The sequence below is a fragment of the Epinephelus lanceolatus genome, chromosome 8 (assembly GCF_041903045.1).
Source record: "Epinephelus lanceolatus isolate andai-2023 chromosome 8, ASM4190304v1, whole genome shotgun sequence".
NCBI classification, from domain to species: Eukaryota; Metazoa; Chordata; class Actinopteri; order Perciformes; family Serranidae; genus Epinephelus; species Epinephelus lanceolatus.
This window is the reverse complement of record NC_135741.1, coordinates 13,278,046-13,299,234: the sequence shown is the minus strand read 5'-3', so window position 1 is coordinate 13,299,234 and position 21,189 is coordinate 13,278,046. Positions and strand designations below refer to the sequence as shown.

The following is a 21,189-nucleotide window of genomic DNA, read 5'->3' as shown; positions in this document are numbered from 1 at the left end:
AAAACAGATGACATCATCGACTGAAGCTTCTGAGTGGCACCCATCACCCTGAAGCACACATTAAACATGCAGGGTGTACTGTAGCAAAATTTGAACAGAAGTGGCTCTGATATAAGATGCAGAAAGAAAAATTGCATCTTCGTACTTAATAAAAATACACACATTTTATGTTCTATGCAAAACTCATAACGCTCAAACTGAGAGGTCTTATTTGCAAGCAGGATGAAACAGAATTACTTCTTAAATAACAATATATCAGTGACGATGGATGCAATGAATGTAAAGAATGAACCCAGTGCACGCAAGTCAGTTGATGCATTGGATATATGGCAGCACGAGTATAAATAGTGACATATAGTGCAGTGTCTGTACAAAATGTGCCTGTTTGTAACGAGCCGATTGCTTTGCATGTGATGCTGCTGCTTGCAGCTTTCTCGAGAACTGCTCATCCCAACAACACACCCGAGGCTGCGCTTCCTTGGGTCCTGAGCAATATACCTGCCATGACATAGTTGCATCCCCTGGCAGTGGCAGAGTATGCTCGCATAAAGCTCACACGAATATTTTATGGGCTGAATGAAGTCAAAGCCAGGCCATTACTGGAAACAGAGGCATGCATTTCAAAAAGGTGCTTTGCTGATGCTTAGATAGCTAAAAAAGGAACATCTATAGTCTTGCTCTATCTGTTCTCTGCCAAGCCCCCAGGCGGCCGGGCTTTGAAGCCAGTTTGACCTGGAATTACAGCATTCAGGTCCGTCACATGATGCTGTGGTTCCCAAAAGAGTTTTCCCCATAGACTTACATTGTGAAAAAGATGCCTGAAAATCAGCATTTAATTTGTTTTTAGGTACATCAACATCCCAGTACAGTCACTTATGTCTTAAAAGTTGTAAAATTCACTAATAGTCGAATACAGAGGTATTTTCCTACTGTCATTAATGTGAGTAACCCTGGGACAGAGTAGTTGGGAGGCCGAGTTAAGGGAAATGCTGGTGCACTTGCTCTATGGGCCCATAGATTGGGAAGATCTGGATAATTTTATACCTGGAAATTGAACTTTTTGGTCCTTTGTGCCACTGAGCAACTACTCCTGTCTGTAGTAATGACTACTAATAAGTATGCCCTGTAGATCTCAAGAGCTTGCACTTCACATTGCACTTTGTGTCCTGAGCAACACAATCGCCAAGTGTGAAGTCGATAGAATGAACTGTTGTTGAGAAAATCCAAGGACGACCAGACAGAAACTCCTTCCATTTTAGTTAGATAAGAGTTTCACATGCCTGTCTTTATACACAACAATAGCGTAATTTAATCTCTACTCTCGGACTCTTATCAAATCATCAGATACATTACCATAACTGCTTTATGCCATGTCTGTATCTCTGTCCATTATGTCTGTCCTATCTATGTTCTACGTATATATGTCACTTTTTTTGTCATGTTATTTCACCAACAGGTGAAAAAAATACACGACAATACAAGAAGTGCGAAACAGCTGCGATAAACTTTTGGAAACATAAGACAAATTTGTTTTTTATGACTCAGCCAAGGTCTAAACCTTTCAGTTTGTACATTCAATCCATTCCCACCGAGGAGGTGCACAAGAATTCATTTCATAAAATGATTGATTATGGCAGTCCACACCACAGTCTGCCACTTTACAGTGTTTCCAACATATTTCACAGCATTGCAAGGGTCATGGACGATGATTTGAGAACAGATCTGACAGTATTTACGAGAAATAACTATCAATTCTCAATTTATCGCACCTTTGTTTTGTCTGGACGCTGCCCTGTGCTCAGGCCAACAGTGCCTGACCGGCGGAGGTGTTTAAAACCATAGAAACAAACAAAATGAACAACTACAAGCCGTCCTCCGCTGGTGTTTCCACAGGCCAAACAAATGTTCAATCAGAGCTCTTATCGGTTCCAGAAATCACAGTGTGACAAGTGCAGCTGAAAGCAGCCTGCCGACAGAGTGATGAGTGATCGGGCGAGACCTCCATTCAGAAAGCAGAGAAAGATGACAAGCATAACAAGAGGAGACTTCTGCTGTTGATTTTATTAAAGTCATGGCGATATGGGTAAAAAACGGAGAGGAATTTCCTATTTCTCAAGTGCCAATTCTCCAAGTTGGTGCCAGAGCCTCTATTTATTGCCACATATAAATTATTTAAATTGAGACTGACAGCGGGACGGATGAGCTTGTATTATTCAGGGGCCAGAACCAGGTTTACACATCTTAAAATATATGTCTCTAAAATGACTGCTGTTATGTGGGCTGATGTTACGAACATCTAACACCTTGTTGTGATATCCTGAAATGAAAACTGAGCTAATATACGTACAAGGTTTAGCGTTATTGAGAAAATTGAAAAAATGACTCAGAATCACTTAAACCCATCACACATTTAAAAAACGAGCGTGTTCTCTAATACTGTAGATATTGGGACATGTTAAAAGCATCCACTTACACCTGAGGTTTATGTGCATTTTATCCTGTTTGTCCCTCACATCAGGCCGAGCCAGACCAATTAAATTAACATTCATGGATATGTGCTCCAGCATTTTATCTCCTCCGCTCTGAGGGCGACAGTGAGGATGGACAGAGAGGACACAGACTTACGCTATTGTTTTATGACAGCCATTAGTCCTGCTTCACTGCCAGCTCTCAGTGCTCACTCCAGACAAATCAACTACATAAACTGCCTTTTCTTTGAGGAGGGAAGTCTTTTACCTTTTGTGGTCCTTTTTTTGGGAGGAATTATTATTATCTGTTGACTGAGGCTGCCAAAATGCACAGGATGTCTAGATCATCAAACTTAACCTACTTCAAAACAAACAGGTACAGTAGCTCAAAATAGCTCAATCCTGAAATCTCCATATAAACCGAAACAAACATACATAATAGGAAATCTAGCTGTTTTAATAATTTAAATTCAACAGACTCAAGACTAAATTTTGCTAAGCTTTATTAGACTGCACGTAGGAAGAGTAGTGACTCAAGCCAAAGGCTAATGTAAGCATGCTAACATGCTCATAATGACAATGCTAACATGCTGATGTTTAACAGGATATTGTATACCATCTTGGTTTAGTGTGTTTGCATGCTAATTAGCAGTTACAACACAACCCAATCACCAAAATAAATCTTGGTATTATACATTTCCGCAAACCACAGATAAGTTACATTTGTGCGTTATTATGTAGTGGATATGTACCACCTAACCCTGTGGTTAGGTTTAGGCACAAAAACACTTAGTTATGTTAGGACAAGACCATGTTTTGGCTTAAAATACCCAGTTTTTGTGACACAATCCAGACTGGAAACACAGCAATGTCTCTGAAAAAAGCAACAGCATTTTGTGGCACTATTACCACTGGAAAACAGCAACTGGTTGCTAAAAAACAACAGCGTTTGGTGGCTAAAAGGCAGCCGAAAATGCAGCAGTCACTCTCTAAAAACCACCAGTTTTGTTGTTTATAGGTCTCAAACATATATCTGCAGTGGTCTGCAGCTTGGCAGGTGCTTCACGTAGGTGTCACATCATCCATGCATCATTACTTTAGAAATGTTAATATGATACGTATGAAAAGTACAAAGTTTTGAGTCTGTGGTTTGCAGAAACGTACAGTGCCAACATAAGCACCTGATGGTGGTGGCAGTTGAAAAGATGAGGGAACCCTAAAGTCAGAGAGGTCACATGATAAATCATGTGGGAACCAGGAATTTCTGTATGTCATTTTGTGCCAAATTAATTTTCTAGATGTTGAGATATTTCAGTGGATAAGTTAAGGTGGTCACCTACTGGTTACGCTAGAAGAAAAGTCAGGGATCAACAAAGTCATTAGGATTCATCCTCTGACAAGAACTTTGTTTGTTTGTTTGTGGAGCCCCTATATGGACTTATTGGAAACACATAATTTTGAATAATTCGAAGCTTTTTGCAAATTATGCACTGCTGTGATTATAATTTTATGTTGTTATTTCTTTTATTTATGTATGCACTTTTATCATCATTATTATTATTACGTATTTATTTATTCATTTATTTTTTTCCTTGCCAGTTGGGTTGGGGATATTATACTTATTTTCTATGTAAAAATGTTACTGTTTACGTAAAACGTTTAAAAACTCAATAAAAAAAGATAAAAAAGATGGATGTCTGTGCCACATTTTCAGGGCAATCCATCATAGCTGTTATGAAATGTCATTCTGGACCAAAGCAGTGGACCAGTTGACAGATATTGTCATCCCTATCAAGTTAGCAGTGTGGCTAAAAATCAGAAATAACACGATATACAAAAGATACATGCAAGAGTTTCCATATTTGCATACAGCTTGTATTAAGTTGTAATATGGGAGGTTGGTGGTTCAATACCTGAACCAACAAATGAAATCTTGGAAAGGACGTAATAGAGCCCTGCTTGCCACTCGCATGTTACCACCACTGAGATGCCCTTGAGCAAGGTTCTCAACCTCTATCTTCTATAGTGAAGCTGCACGGTGGCCAGTTCAGACTGTCTAGGTCCAGGTGTAAATGTGTGTGACAGTGTTGTGTGTGGGGCGGGGTGATCCTGACGCAATAGCATCAATGCTCAGGAAACATTCCCTGTGACGAACACAAGTTAAAAATAGACCTCTTATCCAATATGCAATTCATATAATACTCAATTACTGAAATCTGTGGGAGTTTTGAGCCTCATCTCCCAACGTGCGTCTCATTTCGTTAGCGTTTGAGTCATCAGAATTAGTTAAAACAAAATGGCTCGGCTCCCCGCCCCAGAGCAGCGCAGCCATGGGCATGATCCGGCCCTTATCACTAAACACACTGCTCCGAGTTGGATGGGGATCAAGCACTTTTATCTTTGGTGCACAAACAAACAGGGTGTAGCAACCACACGTACTAACACGGCAGTTTAACTGAGAAATTAACTGTGATACATAAAGGTTTAACGTGTCTCTTAAAGTCTATCAGCTGAGACACATGAAGGTGAAAGCAGATGGCTTCAATATCTGTAAAAAAAAAATAGAGACTACTTTGAGGAGGCATCAGTGGAAACTGGGAGAGGCTGTGTTGTGTGCTTCTTTCATTTCAAAAGACCTCAACTCTTTGTTTTTAAGAACACATCCAACTTTGAATGGATTAAAAAACTACTTGTGCTTTTGTGGTGGGAATAAACAAACATTACATTCGTGCTGTTCCAAAAGAAAACACAGAATTTATATAACAAGAATCAGGAATACTTTCTCCATCACAAGGCAATGGAAATTTGTCTTTGAAATGGCTCACGTGGTACACCTAGAGTAAAGACTTGCTTAACTATAGCTCATATTAAGGACTTCTTCTTGAAACAGCCAAATAATTCTCTGACGTCGCTACCTGCACCTTCTCCTATAGGATTTTTGACATAGATGTAATAACATAAATGCAAAAGAGCTGATGACGTCTACCTTGAGTCTTACTCTTACAGTGCATGATAACAGGTCAGGGTTTCATGGGGTACTTCGTAATTCATCTGTACTTTAAAAACAAAACAAACCAAAAGTCAACCAAAAATGAAAAAATAGAAAACAGAGCCGTTTTTCCTTTTTCGTTTGGAGATGAAAAAAAAAGTCACGTAGTCTATTTGTTGTTTGTTGCCAGACAAAAAACGAAAAATAAAATGCCCATTTTTGTTTTTGCAGATTCCTTTTTGCCATTTCTAATTTGGAACAAACACAGTGGACAGACAAGGAATTCAAAATTAAAGGTTTTTTTTTTTTAATTATATATTGCACAGTCAAAAGGGCACGTCATATGACATTATGAATACAGATTACAGTATAGGTCTCTGTAACGTGTTGTTAGCAGGGTTATTATAGTTCCGAGAAAGCCCATGGTGTCTTTTTTCTTGCAGCTTAAGTATTTCTATACTTCTGGTATTTTTGTGCCTTTATTACAGACAGTGGAGAGATGGCAGGAAATGAATGACACAAGCCGGACTCAAATCAGGGAATAGGGCTGGGTATTGGTACATTATACCTTTTATGGCAGTGCTTCCCATCTGGTGGGTTGTGGTCCAAAAATGGGCCATGGGTCCATTCTGAATGGACCTCAACTTTAAGTCCAGTGAATTTACATTAGTGCCATTTCCTGCTGTAGAGTGAGCAACTAATGGACAGCAAACTAGCTTGATGACATGGCCAAATGCAAGTATGGCGCTGCATGTATCAAACTGCGTGAACTACTGACTAAGGAAAAATCTAGCCACCGTGGCTGAACCAGTTGGGAACCACTGCTTTAAGGTGTCAACCGCACCAGAATAAGGTAGTGCCAAGTAGTATCAAAACTTCTCCAGTCCAACGATACCTGCATTCGACCCTTTTTGTACCAAGGTCTAGAAAACATCTATTTGTATGGTTTTGCTTGCATCCAATGACTGCAAGTGTTCTTTGATTTCAAGCGACGTGTGAGCAGCTATAACCTATACAGTCTGTGGTGTGGTGAAGTCGAGGGTGGTGTATTTAACAAAGTTGGAAGTTCAACGTGTCAAGATGCCGCCAAAACATTACAAAGTATGGCAATACTACACGCCACTCTATTTACATAATGGGTATCAAATAATGTACTCTATTGGTCTCTGTATCACTTTAAGATATGGCTACTGGTATCGTAATTTTTTAAATGAAACCCAGTTAATCAGGGATGTTGTGGTTTGTGGTCAGCGTCTTAACCCATATGCTTCGGAGGATGCACTTCGCAGTATATTCATTGGGCTCAACTGCATATGTTTAATGCAATAAATAAGAGTATAAGAGATAAATAAGATTAGTAGGAGATATTTTAATCACACTCATGCACACTAATGGATTATCACATCATATGTTGTCTTCATCATCATTAGAGAAAAATATGAGTCACTTAGAAACGCTCAGATATGCCTACAGGCTAACTGCTCTTACTTAATTGCCTCCCACCTGTCAAACTCTAATGATAATAACTACATCTCCTTGCTCTCAAACACATGACTAAGAGATGCTGCTGCCTTATCTGAAGTCATGCGTTTGATGACCCACTGACCACAAAGTGTGACATCCTCCCCAGTGACAGGAAACCCCAGCCGCAGATAAGCCAGTGCCATGTGAGACGGGGGCGAATTGTGTTTATTGAAGGCTTATTAGCACCCAGGTCAGATACAAGAGAAAACAACCTAAGGAGAGGGAGCTAAAAGTCATGCAGCTGTTTCATTACACGACAACAAGTACCCTGAACAGCAATTAATTAACAATCTACAGCCAGACGGCAAAGTCCTTTTGTTTTCCCCCAGCCTTTACAACGTGCCTGTAAATCACTTCACACTGCTGTCTGCCAGTGGCCAATCTATATGTGTTTGAATCTAAACTTAAATTTGGTGCTGTTGTGATGCAATGCAGCACATAGTTGAAACCCTGTGTATGTCTTTCAAAATGGCCTCTGTAAAAGGAGAGAAAACTGGTCATGGGGTCATGCAACTGCAGCTCGGGGCAACAGTCAGGAGCAGTGGGGCGGCAAATTAAGTATTGAATATTAGTCACTGTGAAAAGGTTGTTGTCGTCAAAGAGAAACAACAGCAGAAATGGCTGCTGCGTTGTTACAGGCCACCAGACGACTGGGGTCCTCAAGAGGTAGAAAGTAATCTTTATAATGTGACCCCAATGAAATCATTCAGCCTCCACTGAGGCCCCTGCCATCTGTGACATTACGGGTTATGCGTGGGTGGGCGGCGTGCTTGGCCTCCAGCTGTAGTAGCTGCACATCCTGTGCGGCTTCATTTCCTTCAAGTCTCACTAATGTGATTGCTTCAGTAAACTGGGTTGGATTATTTAAAAATGTACAAGAAGTCACTAACTTTTTCCAAGTACTAGAGAGAGACTCTTAATTTGATCATTTCAGATTTACGCAAATGCTACTTTTATGCAAAGTGGTATGTCTTTCACAGCGGGGGAGATTATCTCTTTCTGGGAAGTTGCATGTGTGTGTGTGTGTGTGTATGTGTGCTCTGACTTTGTATTTGCTATGCTGAGTGTCTCTTTCATCTGAATCCCACTGAGCTATTTTAGGTGCGAGCCAAGTTGTGCAAGATTTCGAGGATATCATTTAAATAGGTATTGGTTCAAAGACGTCACGTGCATCTTGAATTTATGATAAACACACTTGAAGCAAACAGGAAGAGAATATTGGCTCGGCTACCGCTGAGTCACAGCTGACCTCTGATCCGTCTGGACTCGATTTCAGCTGAAAATGTGTACTGGAACATTTAGAGAACAAGGGGGCATAGTATTTTATTAGATCCATCAGACAGAGCATTACTGTAGTCGGAAAAGCCGGGCTGAGATGGTGGAGTTGTTTCAATTAGAGATAATGTGCAGCTTTGTTCCTGAACTCTTGCTACTCTATGGTAATTCACCCCTGCTGAAATGGACTTGGGGCTCCCACAGTCATAATGGTCTCATTTTGGCCGAGTTTTAATAGGATTACAGGGGGGATACTGATGGCTGCTTTGCTTGTTATTTACCACTGAAGGATGAGATAGTGTGTGTAACTTGGCCTGAGCCGGACCTAAGAGTATATCCAGTTGTATAAGGAGGAAAATTCATTATAATTATAGAATCGTAGCAACTGTCATTTCTACTATTGCTCATTAACTGAACTCATTACTGATAAAACTTGGACAGAATTCTCTGCTTTTTTTTTTTTTTTTACCTTAACATAAATCAATTGAGCTGAGACGTGCTACTTACTCTACCACATCATTAACGGTTCTGTATATAACTTTTTACATGTATTTATGATTTTTTTATTGCCAATTGCTGAATAGGATGGAAAATAACTGAAAAACTGAGACTTTAGCCAGTGGTGTAATGCAAGGTATACACAGGTAGACTATACAGGTTATACCTGCCTCTTAATCTGGCTGTTTACACTATACCCACCAATCAATCAAAGAGCCATTGGAATATATAGGAAAATATACCTATTTTCCCCTCTGTAACCTACCTATCTTCCTTGTAGTACACCAACCTCATCAACTAACACTACACCACTGCCTCTAGCAGCCTGTGGACTGACTTCTATGTAAAGGACTCGGGCTGAATTTGCAGGAAATCCAAAGGATGTGACGTTATGCGCATTCCTGAGTGTCTTGCCTCTCTTCCACTCTGCTACAGAGCTAACAGTATTCAACAGTAGATAATGTTAGCTTAAAGTCAGGACCCTTTTCATCCCTATAAAAATTGTTCAGTGGTGCATAAAGACAAAAAGTTCTATTTCCATAATTTGAAATTACCCTGATGATCGGCACTGCTTCCACATCGTTGGGCCCATAGAGAAAGTGCACAAGACACTTAAGCCAGATGAGCCGGGTACTTCTGGTTTAGCTCTCCGCTAACTTCAATAGTGATAAAATTATTTCATCTTGTGGCTTTTCAAATGTTATCAGAATGGATGCATCAAATCCTAATAGTAAAACAGGTCATTTCAAGGGGGCTGTGACGCTCAAAAAACTGTATCCACTGATTGACAGACATCTCTTTCCAAATGCAAGTCTTTAGAAAAAAAAAAGGCTCTTTGTGCCCAATGACATCAAGTGACAGAGTCAAGAGTTTTAAATCCATTGTCTGGCCACTACAAAAATTGTTTTTAAAGCCTGGCGCACTTCGTGGGGGCCTGTGTCAACCCCGGGGCTGGGGTTTGCACTGGCTGAATTGGAGTTGCTACAGCGGCTAAGGCCTTGGCTGCCCCGTCCGCTCTTTTCCAGTGAAAATAGTGTCCTAGGGGTGGGGAGTGAGGCGGTGGGACCGCGGGCTGTGCTACCTCGCTAGCTGTTGTCTTATTTGTGGTCTAATAAACAGTAAATCCATCAAAGTCAGTGCCTTATATCATTATTTCAGTGGCTAACATGTAATATATTGTGACACTGAGGTTTTGACTGATCAGTGTTAGCTAACGTTGGCATTGTTGCTATCACTGACAAACAGCTTGCTAGGTAATGTAGCTAAATACTGCCTTGAATATTTAACATCATGTTATTCATTCAGACTCCTGGGCTTGTCTGGCTGTTAAATTGGCTATTTTGTAGTTGGCAAATGACTTAATCAGCTAATGTTACGAAGCAACCTATGCGTGATCAATGCAGCGTATCTCAAATACAGCTAGCTAGCCCCCTTAGCTTGCCTTTCCGCTAATGTTATCACTAGTAAAACACTATCTGAGCAGATATGTTACCAGCTTGCTAAATTATTTTCCCAGCAAAGGTGACACATCATACTAACACAATGTATTATGACACTTGGTGTCAATTTAGCCAACAATAAATCACATAACAGTACAAAATGAGACAACGAGGTTAGCCAGCTAGCTGTAACTTAATTATTCTCGATGGATCACCACTGGCTGCTCTAATGTCAGCTGATAATGTAAATTGCAAATGGCAAGCTGGTAACGTTATTCTAAATATGATTTAAATTTATTTTCCAGCCTTCATCAACATGATGATGGTCAATCACAGTCAGTCTTGTATTTGTCACTGTTTTGGCCAATGCCTAGGTGTTCACCCACAGCTTTGGAGGGCAAGCGATAATATGCTGACTGCAGTTCACTTAACAGCTTCAGAGAGAGGCGTCACTAATAACAAGGATTTTCTTACAGTTACATACAGAACCTATAACACTATCATCTTTATAGCTGCTGCTATCTGCCGCATAAAGATATCTCTTCTCCATCTATCATGCACATAATGTCAGTGTACAGTCCCGAAGAGATCTCAGCTGGCATGCACAGTCAGATAAACACCAAGTGTGTGGCAGAGACAGATTCCTGCAAGGTAACCTACTCTAGTTGCAAAACAATCCCTCTTTTGTTCATGGTAGCGAGCCAAGAGACTGACAAAAGCTCTGGCAAATCCAAAAACGCAGCACACGGTGTACAACATGTGCCAGAGCCAAATTCTTGACCAAGAGCGTTTAAGACCTCTGCCACAACACATAGATGTAGTGCCAAGACATAGGTGAAGTGCCAAGCATCTGTCCGGATGCTTTAATGTGACTTAACAGTAATTAAGCCATTAAACTCAGCTAACAAGGAGCTGGCTTCAGTGATCAGCAAAATCCTGCCAGCCATCTCTCTTTTAATGTGTCTGTGTACCCTAATTTGGGTTTATGTGGGACATATAGCCCACAGTTAATGGTGGCATTAATGTTGAAACAGCTTTGACAAATCTTGACAATTTTAAAGGCTTATTCGCTGGTGCCAACCTTTGTTTTTTGCTCCTAAGATGAACTGTAGTATTTTAGGCCAACACTGTAGCAATAAACTTTTTAGTAATCTCTGTGCCAACAAACAACAGACTGAATGACATTTACACATTCACTCAGCACCCGATCTGCATCACAGTCAGCAGAACTGCTTATGCAGCCGTCCAGGACAGGACATTTACAGAGGCATTAGCCCCCTGTGTTTAGCCTCAGGGCTGCACAAACGCTCAGAATGCAAACATATACACAATACAAGCATCCACAAGAAAAGACCGTGACCATCCATCACAGATGTCAACGTGGCAATTACACCTTTACGTCAACAAAATGCGAGCGCGTCAGGAAGTGCCACAGCTGATCTGAGGGCAGCGGCCGAGATAAGGATGTCAAAAAGGTGCCGTGCACATCATCTCACTGAAGAGAATTAGAGAAAAGCCTCTCCCTCATATATCTCATTGTGTGCTGACCCAAAGGGCGGTCCAGAGAGGCTCATTTACAAACCTGCTTGTGTAGATAAAACAATGCTTATTCTCACCTGCAGCTGAATGTGACTCAGCTATTATCAGGAGAGATCCTTGAAAAGGAGGTGGGAGGCGCCAGGGTTTGAATGCTGAGTGAGGAGCTGCAGGGATCATTTACAGCCAGTTGCCATACGTCCTCCCTCTCCCCCACAGCACAACCCCTTTCCCCGTCCCCTGATAGGTCGATTAATCATTCTGTCACACAGATAGTGACCCAATCTGCATGTAAGGCTGTGAGGAGAAACTGTAAAAGAGGAGAGGGCTTCTGCGGCACTGCAGATAGGCCACATCAACTGACAGTCTTGTTCTGAGAGGGAAAATATGTAGACAGCGAGACTGAAAGTACCAAATCTCTTTTCAAGTTAAAGGAACAGTTTTGGGAAATATGCTTAGTCCTTTTCTAGTGGACAGTTAGATGAGAAGATCGACTTTCATGTCTGTCCATTACATGTAAAGCCACAAACGGCAACCAGTTAGCTTAGCTTAGCATAATCACTGTAAAGGGAGGGAAACAGCGAGCCTCTAATGCTCACTAATTAAAGGTTAAATCTTGTTGGTTTCAATCCTTATAAGAAAAGCGTAAAATTGACAATTCACCATGTCACTGAGGGTTGTGCACCGGACTATTTTTTTGACTATGAGCAGTTGCCAGGCAACCAGCAGATACTCCGGGAAGTTGCTAGTCCCAGGCAAAGAAACTATAAAAGAAGGAAGGTCATTACATCAGTAACAGCAGTCGCATTTCTAACTGGTGCCAGACATTGCCACAATGGGGTGGGCATGACGAGTCCCACTATAACCCATCATATCTGTGCTGTTTCACTTTTAACTGAAAATAGCTTCCACATGATAAAAAAAACACACATTACATGATGTTGACTGGTGCTCTTTAGCAAAATGTGCACACATGTTTTCCTTGTTATTGGTCTATAAACAGATCATGGCTTTGGCCAGCAACTGCATAAATTGCGAGGTCACCCAAGCCTGTTTGGTCCAGTATATCATGATACATGACCAAACAGGGTAATCCGACCTATTATCACTGACCAGACTTCAGTTACCCAGATCGCAGATTGTCACTGTCTATTGTGTACCTTTAAATTGTTAATAATGTTATGTAATATTTAGCAGGGCTAACTTTAGCCAGCTCTCACCACAGTGTTTACTATGGTTGTCAGGAGGTGGCACTAATTGCCAAATTATTACAACTCTGGACCTTTATAAATGGCTGATACTTCTTACTTTGTTCGTCAACGGACTAAGTTGCATTTGCACTTTGTTTAGGTGACGTTAGCCAGCAATAACTCTGTTGAGGTGCCCTGCATTCATTGCATTCAGGCTAGACCACTAAATCACTGAGGCAAACTGTAAGGTGTTGTAGCAGTATGGTGAGTGATAACAGGTCCAACCTGCCCTGTTTGGTCATGGATCATGATGTATTGGACCAAATGGGCTTGAGTTGAGTTATATGCAACTGCTGGACAGAGCCTGATCTGTTTGGAGACCAATAACAAGGAAAACGAACATACATTTAGAGAAAAAACATCAGTCAACATCATGTAATGTGAAACAGCACAGATATGATTGGTTATAGCAGGGCTTGTCATGCCTGCCCCATTAATATCAATAGAGGTGGCTCCAAAGTCTGGCACCTATACAAATTTCGATTGCTGTCACTGAAATCATGTCCTCTCCTTCTATTATAGTTTTCTTGGTTCAAGCCAGGAAATACTCTGGCACATAAACTTTAATCATCTTTTGACCGGTTGACAAAACAAGATAAAACATGTGGACTGTGAGCCTTAATGGTGGTGGAAGGTTACCCTTGAACAGAGGCAGGCTCTGATGTCCCAAGCTTCCAGCAGAAACAATAATGGTACGAATGTTCTCAATTAACTCTCCCCAAGAAAGCAGATAAACGTATTTCCCAAAACGATTCTTTTACACTAACTACTGAATATGTGTGCAACTTTTGACACAGAAGATCTCTGCATAAACTCAAAGCTTTTGCTGTGACATGGTGGGCGTTACACAAAACATCTCCAGTATGATGAAACACACTGAAAATATTTTCACTCATTCTCTACAGCAAAGTGTTACCCTGCTCTGTAGTATGCTCTCTCTGACCATCACAAACCCTCTTCTCCAAGAGGCTAGATGGTGAGAGGGGAAAAAAAAACCCTGCTAGAGGTCTCACAACAAAAAAAATTGGCATGTTTTTCCTCCCTCTGAAGATTAAAGAGTGGTGAAAATGCCCCATCAGCGCAGCAGGATGCTGTGACTGGTGACAGTGTCTGACCATTTAACACTAAAGCTCTCTGCCATCGTCTGCCAGCAACACAACATCAAATGGGCTGGGGCCAGGACTGGGAAGGCTCAGCTCTCACCTGGTGTGAGAAGCTGACAGCGGCTGAGCAATCTCAATGATAGTTGTGCTAATGTGTCAGAGAGAAAATCACTGACTCATTCTCAGAGTCCAGTGCGGGGGGGCTTTGTCACTTTGAACATACCTCTGCTTGCAGATACTTTAAAATATGACCAGATGAAGAAAAAATGAAGCAGCAGGAAGTAGGAAAACAAGGGCGATGTGGGTGCAAGAGGGCACACCCACTCAAGCATGATACTCTGGGAGGCTGCACAGTTAGAATAAGCCTCTTTTATTTCTCCTCTTCTTTGAGCAGTTCTCAGCAAACGGGCACCAGCTGCCTTCTTGGAGGGAGCCAAGAGGAAAAAAGAAATAAGACTGGTGAACTTCAAAGCATCCTCTCATTTTTCTGGTTATGTATGAGAGACTGGGAGAGTATTTCTCAGTGTGAGAGCCAATGGGAGCGGCAGCCTGAGGTACGGACTTAATGAGCCTGCCTGAATGTTTTAGAGCCTGACAAAAAAAGAACCTTCAGAGCATGCTCAGTATCAAATAGTCTCCTGCACACCGGATATTGGAGTAAACATATATGCAGGTATAGTATATACCCAGCTGCAGATACATATAATATGATCCCTCACATGTGTTTGTTTACCATACTCCTGAAACCTGAGTGATCATGTGACCGCTCTGAATACCAGCTATTGACTTTATCTGATAATTACAACACCAAAGACCCTCAGGAAAGAACGAACCTGGGTTATATTTCAAGATGTTACTTCAGGACACTAAGCATCGATGAATAATTCTCTTTGTGCATAATGTGAGAATTGAAATTTGTCTTGAGGTTCACATCAGGCTAACAATCTCAGTCTCTCAGCAACACTTAAAAAATAATACCCTACCTATTCATAGCCGTCTTGTTTTAATGAATTTAAATCTGATTTCATTAAAACTCAGTTGTGCTAATGATGAGCCTGATGCAGACCTGCAAGAGTCAGCGTTAGGTGCTAAGGGGTATGGCAGCCCAAGATAGGTTTTGTCCTTGATACTGTCACCTCAGTGCTGCCTGTGCTATATGTCCCATGAGAGATAGCAGAAAAAAAGAGCATCCTGCAGCACTTTAAAAAAAATCCCCACCCCTCTACTCTCTATAGTCCTCAGCACAACTGTCAGCCTCTTTTTATGTCTGGCTACTCACTCTCAGAAGATACAGAGCACCGTGGCTTGTGTCTGTTCGGTTACATTGCGGATATAATACAGTAGACATGTGTTTTAATGTAGTGTGCCTTTTTTTTTTGTGGCTCCAGTTGTTTGTTTCTGTGCGTTCGGGGAGGTCGTGAAAGATGCCGATGTGGCTACAGGGGTAAGCAGAGCATCTGTCAGCAGGGCAGCCTCCTGGACACTCTCCAGGAAAGAGGTACTACACCCGCCAGGCAAGCTAAATGAGGCATGATCAATGAGAATAATCTAGATCCAGAACTACATCGACCCCCCCTTCTTCTAAAAACAGAGCCTGATGTGGTATCTTGACGGATTACACACAAAATGGGTGAAGACAGGGTCCAGAGCTGGATCGTGGTGCAGATCAGGACCCGGAGGATGTTCAGTATTCCCTTCACAAGGCTCATGAATTAGCTCTGAGTAAAGTTTGGACCACATGCACCAGGAAGTAACATGCACATAGCACCTGCATTATGAAAACCAACAGAAAGGAAATGCCAAGTCAGACACTGCCTGCAAAAACTACAGCAGCAACCCCCAGCCTTTTAACTCCAGATTCCTCAAAGGAAGTGTTCAAGCAATGCTGAGAAGAGAGTTGAAATACGCCCTTACCAGCACTACCGTAATTCCGTAATCCTGTTCTCCACAAAAGGCTAACCCATTCACCAAGGAGGCACTTAGGGTTAATGTTACAATGCTTTAATAACGTCCCTCGACCGCACTCCCATCAGCACCAGAAACTGCAGTCCTCTTCGCACTGTTTCCACTGCAGCACTACTTGCTCTCCCATACACACACACACGTACACACACACGCTCACTCATTCTCTCGGTGACTACCCCCACCTCTGTTTCTCTCAATCCCCTCCTCCTCTCCCTCGCTCCACTCTTTCTATCTCTGTCACTGAAAGGATCCCCCTCCCCTCCCCTTTTCCCCCCTCTCTCCCGCTTTCTCTCCATCTTCCATCTCTTTCCTCCACTCCAGCTCTCACTACCTGGCCGGCTGATTTGTGATGCCGCTCACAAGGTGCTGTATGCAGCAATCTGTGCCCCGGTCCAATGCATAAGGGCACTCCAAAAGCATCCATATGCTCTACTGTCCGACTGGCACCCACACCCTCGTTCATACAGCGCAGCTGCTCGGGAGCACCACGGGGCTCAGACATGTTCCTGAGCTGCAGCTGCATGAGAAAACAGTGGATGTAAATAAGTAAACAGGGAGGGAAAAAATCCCATACTGTAGATGAGACCTCTAGATAATAAGACAAGAAGAAGCCCGTCATTTGCTGTGTGCTTACCGCAGCAGTAGTCTGCTGCTGAGTCTCTTTCTCTCTTGCCATCTCTATCCATTTATCTGAATTATGTCTTTGGACTTGCACCGCTCCCACTGTCATCAAGGAAGATTTTAATCCTACGACAGCGGTGCAAAGACTCGCAGGGTATGGTGTATGTAAGCATATAAATATATGAGTCTTTGGTATGATTTAAAAACCAATTGCTAACCCCACGCTGCCTATTTAAGCATCTCAAGCTCAGTAATGAGGATTTTGAGTATGATCCTGTGATAATAATTGCAAAAAAGGCTTAAAAAGATGAATAAATCATAGTATACTTAAATTGCAAAATGGTCAGCGATGCCACCCAGACCCCTTTAGCTCACACTGCTTCTTCTCATTACAGGGGGCACATTACTGTGTAAATCTGCTTGTTTAATGACAATACGTGACGCACTCTTTCGCTTAACACCAATGCTGAACCAGACAGTTTGGAGCCCTTCGGGTATTACTGTGTGTCACCGAGAATTATCATTGTTATCTAAGTGAATCACCCTCCTTACTGGCCAGCAATGAGCACTTGAACAAGAAATCAATAAAGTCTCAATCAGAGAAAATGGAAGGTGGAGAGAGAGCGGGAGATGACTTTTTGTAATTTCAAAACATACAACTGGACAGAGAGAGAGAGGAATGTAATTTGTTTCCTGTCGGGGGCGAGACCATCTCTCAGCATTGGGTCCAGGTTGCAATGCATGGATGGTGGTTTTGAATTAGAAGTGATTTGGTGATTATAGGGAAGATGAAGGTGTCCCAATAAAACCAACATAAAGAAAAATGAGAGCTCTTAACATCTTGATATCTTCACCTTTGATTGAAGCGGTAAAGCTGGCGTTATTCTAAATCTTTCACTTATTGTCTCAAATCCCATGATAACATCAAATCTACTTAGGTACAGAGTTGATTTGTTCCCACTGAAGATGTAAATCTTTAAAAGTCTACTGTGCAGGATTTTCCTAAAAAAAAAACAATGTATAGACTCAGACAAAGTAATCTCTCTCAATCATCACTTCACTTCATGACCTTCTAGAGGTGTCAATCTGTGCATTTATCTGCAGAGACTCTGCCCTCTGCCTGTATTTTCTTATTCATTAATTTTCCGTAACTGTTTATCTTGTTGGAGTTTGCAAAGAGGCTGGAGTCTATCCCAGCTGACATTGGGCGAGAGGCAGGGTGCACCCTGGACAGGTCACCAGACTATCACAGGACTGACACATAGAGACAGACAACCATTCATGCTCATATGCACACCTATGGCCAATATACAGTACAGGCCAAAAGTTTGGACACACCTTTTCATTCAATGCGTTTTCTTTATTTTCATGACTATTTACATTGTAGATTCTCACTGAAGGCATCAAAACTATGAATGAACACATGTGGAGTTATGTACTTAACAAAAAAAGGTGAAATAACTGAAAACATGTTTTATATTCTAGTTTCTTCAAAATAGCCACCCTTTGCTCTGATTACTGCTTTGCACACTCTTGGCATTCTCTCAATGAGCTTCAAGAGATAGTCACCTGAAATGGTTTCCACTTCACAGGTGTGCCTTATCAGGGTTAATTAGTGGAATTTCTTGCTTTATCAATGGGGTTGGGACCATCAGTTGTGTTGTGCAGAAGTCAGGTCAATACACAGCCGACAGCCCTATTGGACAACTGTTAAAATTCATATTATGGCAAGAACCAATCAGCTAACTAAAGAAAAACGAGTGGCCATCATTACTTTAAGAAATGAAGGTCAGTCAGTCCGGAAAATTGCAAAAACTTTAAATGTGTCCCCAAGTGGAGTCGCAAAAACCATCAAGCGCTACAACGAAACTGGCACACATGAGGACCGACCCAGGAAAGGAAGACCAAGAGTCACCTCTGCTTCTGAGGATAAGTTCATCCGAGTCACCAGCCTCACAAATGGCAAGTTAACAGCAGCTCAGATCAGAGACCAGATGAATGCCACACAGAGTTCTAGCAGCAGACCCATCTCTAGAACAACTGTTAAGAGGAGACTGCGCCAATCAGGCCTTCATGGTCAAATAGCTGCTAGGAAACCACTGCTAAGGAGAGGCAACAAGCAGAAGAGATTTGTTTGGGCCAAGAAACACAAGGAATGGACATTAGACCAGTGGAAATCTGTGCTTTGGTCTGATGAGTCCAAATTTGAGATCTTTGGTTCCAACCGCCGTGTCTTTGTGAGACGCAGAAAAGGTGAACGGATGGATTCCACATGCCTGGTTCCCACTGTGAAGCATGGAGGAGGAGGTGTGATGGTGTGGGGGTGTTTTGCTGGTGACACTGTTGGGGATTTATTCAAAATTGAAGGCACACTGAACCAGCATGGCTACCACAGCATCCTGCAGCGACATGCCATCCCATCCGGTTTGCGTTTAGTTGGACGATCATTTATTTTTCAACAGGACAATGACCCCAAACACACCTCCAGGCTGTGTAAGGGCTATTTGACCAAGAAGGAGAGTGATGGAGTGCTGCGGCAGATGACCTGGCCTCCACAGTCACCGGACCTGAACCCATTCGAGATGGTTTGGGGTGAGCTGGACCGCAGAGTGAAGGCAAAGGGGCCAACAAGTGCTAAACACCTCTGGGAACTCCTTCAAGACTGTTGGAAAACCATTTCAGGTGACTACCTCTTGAAGCTCATGGAGAGAATGCCAAGAGTGTGCAAAGCAGTAATCAGAGCAAAGGGTGGCTATTTTGAAGAAACTAGAATATAAAACATGTTTTCAGTTATTTCACCTTTTTTTGTTAAGTACATAACTCCACATGTGTTCATTCATAGTTTTGATGCCTTCAGTGAGAATCTACAATGTAAATAGTCATGAAAATAAAGAAAACGCATTGAATGAGAAGGTGTGTCCAAACTTTTGGCCTGTACTGTACCTGTACCGATTAATCTGAGCTCAATGTCTTTGGATGGTGAGAAGGAAGCCGGAGTACCAGCAGAAAAAAAAAAAAGCTGACACGGGGAGAACATGCAAACTCCGCATAGAAGGACTGACCCCTCTTGCTATCAGGTGACATTGCTAACCACACCGTGCCGCCTGCATTTTCTTATTTTCTACTGGGTTCAGCACGTAAATGAGGACTTTATTAAAAGCGACCAGGTGCCAGACCATAAACAGCACACATCCATGTGTAAGTTACAAAAACAAAAATGCAAATATAGTGGACAAGAGTGAATCTGGTGTCAGCTTTCACTTTCTCTGGCTATACTGTTGACAAACAGCAGAAGTGTGAGCTTGAGTCACATGACTTGAACTCGAGTCAGACTTGAGTCACAAATTTGATGACATTTGACTTGACAAAATCAAAACAGAGTTGCAACTCGACTTGGACTTTAACACCACTGTACTGTGACTTAACCTGGACCTGCACCTTATAAACTAAAACTACTTGTTACCTCCCCCACAAGCCAAATCTGGAAGTGAAAGTAAGAGGCATTTTTTCCAATTTGAGATAAGTTAAATACAACAAGACAAAACAGAAACATACAAAATTCAGAGGTCCAGAGGTGTTTAGCACTTGTTGGCCCCTTTGCCTTCACTCTGCGTTCCAGCTCACCCCAAACCATCTCGAATGGGTTCAGGTCCGGTGACTGTGGAGGCCAGGTCATCTGCCGCAGCACTCCATCACTCTCCTTCTTGGTCAAATAGCTCTTACACAGCCTGGAGGTGTGTTTGGGGTCATTGTCCTGTTGAAAAATAAATGATCGTCCAACTAAACGCAAACCGGATGGGATGGCATGTCGCTGCAGGATGCTGTGGTAGCCATGCTGGTTCAGTGTGCCTTCAATTTTGAATAAATCCCCAACAGTGTCACCAGCAAAACACCCCCACACCATCACACCTCCTCCTCCATGCTTCACAGTGGGAACCAGGCATGTGGAATCCATCCGTTCACCTTTTCTGCGTCTCACAAAGACACGGCGGTTGGAACCAAAGATCTCAAATTTGGACTCATCAGACCAAAGCACAGATTTCCACTGGTCTAATGTCCATTCCTTGTGTTTCTTGGCCCAAACAAATCTCTTCTGCTTGTTGCCTCTCCTTAGCAGTGGTTTCCTAGCAGCTATTTGACCATGAAGGCCTGATTCGCGCAGTCTCCTCTTAACAGTTGTTCTAGAGATGGATCTGCTGCTAGAACTCTGTGTGGCATTCATCTGGTCTCTGATCTGAGCTGCTGTTAACTTGCCATTTGTGAGGCTGGTGACTCGGATGAACTTATCCTCAGAAGCAGAGGTGACTCTTGGTCTTCCTTTCCTGGGTCGGTCCTCATGTGTGCCAGTTTCGTTGTAGCGCTTGATGGTTTTTGCGACTCCACTTGGGGACACATTTAAAGTTTTTGCAATTTTCCGGACTGACTGACCTTCATTTCTTAAAGTAATGATGGCCACTCGTTTTTCTTTAGTTAGCTGATTGGTTCTTGCCATAATATGAATTTTAACAGTTGTCCAATAGG

The 21,189-nt window shown here is 42.1% G+C and overlaps 1 protein-coding gene across 7 annotated transcripts in view; it reads right to left on the bottom strand.

The window, feature by feature from the left end:
• LOC117257681 (synaptotagmin-2-like) overlaps positions 1-21,189 on the bottom strand; it is an 89,817-nt gene that overhangs the window by 21,313 nt on the left and 47,315 nt on the right. The window contains exon 1 of one of the 7 annotated variants that reach the window (XM_033627949.2): positions 15,997-16,211. The exons of 5 other annotated variants lie outside the window; for them this stretch is intronic. The gene's annotated coding sequence lies outside the window, so the exon portion shown is untranslated. Of the gene's footprint in view, positions 1-15,996; positions 16,212-21,189 lie in introns of those variants that run through there. One more of the 7 variants, XM_078169869.1, reaches the window with a different exon arrangement.